The 6,000-nt window shown below is 39.5% G+C and overlaps 1 protein-coding gene across 1 annotated transcript in view; it reads left to right on the top strand.

Moving 5' to 3' along the window:
* Positions 1-6,000, top strand: part of CNTN1 (contactin 1) — a 106,942-nt gene that overhangs the window by 91,807 nt on the left and 9,135 nt on the right.

The following is a 6,000-nucleotide window of genomic DNA, read 5'->3' on the forward strand; positions in this document are numbered from 1 at the left end:
TATAGCTAGAAATCGGATGTGTGTGTGTACATGGATTTAGAACACAACAGAGGTTTAAGAGAACAGTATCACACAAAACAAGAGCAGGATAGGTTACTCATTGTCAGCGAATACTGACAAGACAGGAATCCATAGTTGCTATACATCAGAAAACAGAAAAAGTGGCCACTGTCTTGAAAAGGACTGTGTAACTTCCTCCTGCTTTCATCTTCAGTCTGAGTTGCTACATGCCTGTCTGTGTGAGCTTGGGAACTGCCTGCAAAATCCCCACTGAGGGCTACTGCTCGGTCACATGAAGGCATGAGAACTCTGCAGTGCCTTTAAACATCAGCAAAAAAGAAATCTACGGCAACTTCATATACCTTGTTACATGTTTTAACTTGTTATGTGTTGGAGATTTTGCTGGCTATCCCCAAGCTTGAAAGAATGCTATAGGAAGGTGTGACTGTCACGGAAAACATATATTCTTGTTGGATCTCAGAAAGTAAAGATGCTGAAGATACTAAAAGATACCAAAGAAAAATACTATAAAAGTATAGAGAAAATCAGTGAGGGTACCATCAGCTATGGAGTGAATTCTGGGTGAGGTGTGCGAGAGAGGCAAGGAGCCTTCAGCTAGAGTAAGGATGGCTAGTAAGGTAGTCATGAACAATTAGAAAGAGGTAAATAGAAAAAAATTATTCACTTTTCTTCACATTATGAGAATGAAGGTACTCAGTAAAAATAGCAGGCAGCAGATGGAAAACTATCAAAGTAATACACTCTCACATGGCACAAAATTAAATTGTGGAACTTCCTATGACAGGATGTTGTGGAGGACAAACTTGCAAATAGAGGCTTGGTCTATCGGCTGTTATTTAAAACTATGTCCTGTATTCAGGCTTTGACTCAGGAGCTACTGAACAGAAGCTACAAAGTAGCTCAGGAGCTGCTTCAACACAAGTGGGAAAGAATAGAAGAGTAGAATCATATTCTGCATGCCATGATTTTTTTTTCCTTTCCACTGCATCTGTTACAGACCACTGTTGGACCCTGAGTTGGAGTGTATCCTGAGCTAGACAGGCCTTTGGTCTGACTCACTAAAGCTGACCCTATACTCCCGGTTTCAGGAAAGTGTACTGTGAAATGCCTGAATAATATTTAGTTGATGGACAAATGATTAGTTCTTCCTTCTGAAACCCTTAAATACTTTCTTTAGTTTTCAGCAGTTTGGATGTTACCCACCAAACAATGACTGACTTTTAAAATGTTTAAGGAGAAGAAGAAAAATAAATTTTGGTTCACTGTGCAGTTAGAAATACCTTTTTTAAGCAAGGTTTTGATTGCCACTGTTTCAGTAGGACCATCAATTCATCAATGAATTAATGGTCTGACATTGAAATTCAGTTTGGCTGAACTGTTCTCCTCCATTAATTTATCCAGTTGTTGAGATATATCATAGAGGTACTTTCAGGTTTTTTATTACGCCAATACAGGAACACTATACTCCTTCACTTTTCTGAAACAAAATGCTTGGTATTTTATATTCATTGTACTCTACCATTAGAAGAAGATGGAAAAAATCCAAAAGATAATTATTTAACTCTCTTATGCTTAAATGTAGCAACATAGCAAAAAGAATATCACAGAAAAAATCACACAGCTCATAGAGTGAATGCCAACATTAGTGTTTTGCTTTAATAGTGTAATCCCTTTGATGCATAATGATTTAATTTAATACAAATGCATATTCTGCTTTCACCTCTTGGTAGGACATTTAACTATTGAACTATATTTATATAGTATTTTTAATTGCTTTGAGAAATCAAAGCCAGCCAAGTAGTGTTTAGAGTGATTTAAAGTAATCTTTGGAAGACTCATCTCATTAATTTTTTCCCCTTAATAATCTAGACAGGATTGCAGACGTGATCACAGGGGTGAAGGAATGAAGAAGGGAATACTTTCCAGTCATGGCAATTCTTATGTGTTTTAATTTTCAGTAGTAAGCCGTGGAACTGCATTATTCAAATCCTTGTGGTATTTTTCAGTTCAACGGTTAGCAAGCTATCTTACTTTTTATGGGTGCCTTGGAGTGGTGGCATACTCACACCTCTCAGTTTTATGCATGTAACCTAGCCAGACTCCTTTTCTTCTTAGCGAGGGGAGTGACTCAGAAGTCCTAGGTTAGATGTCTGTTGTAACACACCTTTTGATGAAACCTCTTTCTTAAGAGAACGAAGTGATTCTCTGACAAAGGCAGCATTGATAGTTTTCCAGTTACTTCAGTGGCAAAGTCCAAGGGACTTCAGAAACACTCTTTGGTAGTAAGGAAGGTGCACAGCTCTTCAGTTTAGTATTAAGGAAGTATCATAGAGTCTAGTTCCTTTAATAAACACCAAGGTTTAGTGTGGTGGAGAAGGGTGATCTAAGAGAAGTACAGAACTGTATAAAGAATCCAAAGTCTTGATAATGGCAGATGATATAATACAGGGCAGTGGCCAGAAATTGCAATTTGGGAGGTTCAAGCTGGACATCAGGAAAAATTTCACCCAGAGGGTAGCGCAGCACTGGAGCAGGTTACCCAGCGAGGCTGTGCAGTTTTCATCTTTAGAGATTTCTGTGGTTCAGCTAGGCAGAGCTGCAGCTGACGACATCCAGTGTTGGCAACAGTCCTGATACGAGTGGGAGGTCAGACTAGACAGCCCCAGAGGTACAACCAGGTACAACCAGGCGTTTTGTGCTCCTGCGAACTGTGTAACTTCCGAACTTCAGATCTACTGACAGTACATTAAATGATAAGTGTTTCATTAGCAGCACAGTTTGTACTGTGATTATTTGGCAGGTTTGTGTTAATGTGTAAATAGATTTATTTGTTACTACAGGTGTAAAGAGCAGATAAAATCACATATTTTCTAATTCAAACATATCTTTTAATTGCCGGTGACCATATAGGAAATACTTGCGTGTATTTTTGCCTTCTTTACATAGATATATTAAATAGTACATCTTAGTACATACTGAAATTCTCTGTGCCTTTTTCAGAATACTTGAAGGACTTCAATGTCAAAATGTTCTTGCCTTTAAAGATTAATACCATATATTTTACTTTCACCGTATTTCTAAAGCCTGTTCATAGAAGCAATAGATGGAGAGTTGACAACAGAGTTCTTAGAAGTAGGCATTGGAAGAGTGCTACCTGGTCTGTCTTCTGTGCCTGTTCAACACAATTATATTAAGCCCGTGGGAAAGGAAGGAGGAATATTACTTCTCTCAAAATAGGAAATGTCAGAAGGATCCTTCATCTAAGTTCATGTAAATGTTTCAGAGTATCAAATTTGGTGCTTGTGGCTCTACCTATTGAGTGGCTGAAGTAAGAACTTTATCAGGAGAGAAATCCTAACAGAAGATCAATTTGAAAATTTCTTCTCCAGAAGCATGAAAATCTGCTGGATTTCTTGCTTTTCAACTCCTGGTATTTTTAAATCAAGGCTGCGAGCCATTTTAGAAGGTGTTTTCAGAAAAATCCATCTGCCTGGATCTGTACAGGAGAAACTAAGTAAAAGGCTACTTAAACTGTATTATACGTGAGGCAATGTTTAGCTGATATAGGATATATATTAAAAAACATAACTATCCTTTCTGTGCTTAAATTCTGTAACAGCATTATTTTCTAATCTGCAGAGCAGAAATAAGTGAAATGTAGAATTTAATGTGGCAGCATAAGTCACTCATCTGAACAGATGAACAGCTGTTTAAAGCTGGGTTTAGACACTGCTGGCTCATTTAGATATTATCTGTAAAAAAATGTTTCCCTCATTTACCTCTACATGAGAAGATTCTGTCTATCTTTCCTTAAAACAAGTATTTCATTAATTTCTAAGTTATTATTTTCTATAATAATAGAACCCAGTGATGGGTTGTTTCACATCTTTTTCTGACATTACACAGTATGGAGGTAAAAAGCTTTATTTGGCTTTAAAGGAAGCGTTTGCACTCAGTTACAATGGCTGTTAGTACTTCTCTATTGGGACACTAAAATGTAAAATGATGTGCTCAGCTGGAGGGGAATGTGGTACTAATCACAGTGTTTTCTGCATGTACCTGCAAAGTCCTCACAATCTGAAAATTACTTTGTTAGAAAGCCAAATGGAGTTGCCAACAAATGTATCAAACTAGGAACCATTTCTACACTAACCCTCTGCTCTGTGTTTTTGTGTGTTCTTGCTAGTTTCTACCTTCATCTGTTTCTCCTTTTATTTTACCTTTGTTTGGAACTGAAGCGTTGAAGCATTCCCAGTAAAGGTTCTGTATTAACCGGTATACCTTTTCTCGGGTTTATGCAGCCTATGCAGTCCTCTAAGATGCTTTATCCTGCCTATTCCTATCTGTCTTCTTTACCAGAGATCCTGCTACCCAGCTACCTTGGAAAATTGTATTGACCTTTCTGGTTTAACAGTACCCAATTCTTCAAAGTATATCCTTATCAGTAAAAATTACATTATTTTGCTCTGGGGAGGCACATGCTAGGCCAGCTGTTTGCTTTCTTCCTTTCTGCAGTAACTTTCATGCCTGATTTAAGATTTTTTCTGCCTTGCTGAATAGCAAGGCCAAATTTAAGCTGAGCTAGCCTGTTGGACTAACTTACTTTCTTTGCTGCTTCTCAGTCCACTAGTTGATTCTGCTGCATGTTTGCCACATTGCTCCCCAGCCCTGGGTAAGTCCTGTTCCCGCTGTTTGTCTCCCTGCTCGCTGTGCTGCTGTGAGCCCTTCACTTCTCTCTTTCTCAAGGGCTGCGCGGTGATGGGACTTAGCTGTACATGAAGACTGTGTAGCACGTGGCCAGTTTCAGGAGCATGAGACCTGCGCTGTACTGTACGTGCTGTGCAAGTCTCCTTGTGTGCTGTGGAGGGATGGTGGCCTTTCCCTGGCATGAAGCAAGCACTGTCATCCAGCCTGGTGAGACTGGGCGCTTCTGCTCCTGTAGAAGCTGAGGGCATCCTTCTTCATCTTCTGATATGTGAGCCAGGCTTCCAGGCTGAAAGATGAAGATTTTTAAGACAGGCTTTTAATGTACCTCAGTATTTATACATGCCACATTTGTTCCCAAGAACACAGAAATTCCAAAACTATAGATTTTTCCCATTAATTCACCACCATTTTGCACCTGAAGAGTTTCTACTGTTCGCCCATTGTACCGTGTGGACTATTTGCAAGTGAAAAGGAGTGACATATCTGGTGTATACTTGGGGTGAATTTATTTGTAAAAAACATTCACAAATCCCTATTTTCTTGAACAAGGAGGAGCAGGTTCCTCACTCAGAAATCCCCAGACATGTCAGCTGGCCAAAGAAAAACTGTCCTGTTTCTTCTTTTCAGGGTTACAATGAAACTTCCCCTTCTGGCCTCCCATTTTTTTTCCTGAAAAATTATCTCTTTTTGGTGAAAAACCTGTCAATGACTCTCTCACAGGATGATCGAATTCCTCTGAATGACTATCAACCATAATTTCTGAGGCAATGCAGAATACATTTATCTGGGAACATTCACAGCCAAGCATTTTGCCACACCAGACAATCAGTGTAATCACAGATAAGCTTTTCTATAGGGGCGAGATACCGAAACTCTCTCCAAGCTCCTCCTGCTGCTTCAGCAGGCAGTTTCCAGCGGTGAACCTCGTCCTACCTGAGCACATGATTCAGCCTTACTTGGCCTGGCGGTACTGCTGGTGCTGCTGGTGAGCCAGTTTGTCTGGAGTGACCGCTCGCAACTGGAGAGACAGGGCAGGTGCTGAGAAGTATGACAAGCCTTTACGTCATATAAGTGATCCTGAAACTCACAAAATGCCTGTGAAGTACAACTACAACTGTTGCCTGGGTCACAGAAGGACCCCCATAGATTGTTTTTGCTATTATTTGTTGAGTATACTGCTTCAAAAGAGTACGTTTAAAAATATTACCTGTGGTCTTCTACTTAACTCTCCATGCAAAAGAATGTAATGAACAGTATTATATGTGAAGGGAA

This window comes from Fulmarus glacialis, unplaced genomic scaffold (assembly GCF_000690835.1).
Source record: "Fulmarus glacialis isolate BGI_N327 unplaced genomic scaffold, ASM69083v1 scaffold15008, whole genome shotgun sequence".
Classification (NCBI taxonomy): domain Eukaryota; kingdom Metazoa; phylum Chordata; class Aves; order Procellariiformes; family Procellariidae; genus Fulmarus; species Fulmarus glacialis.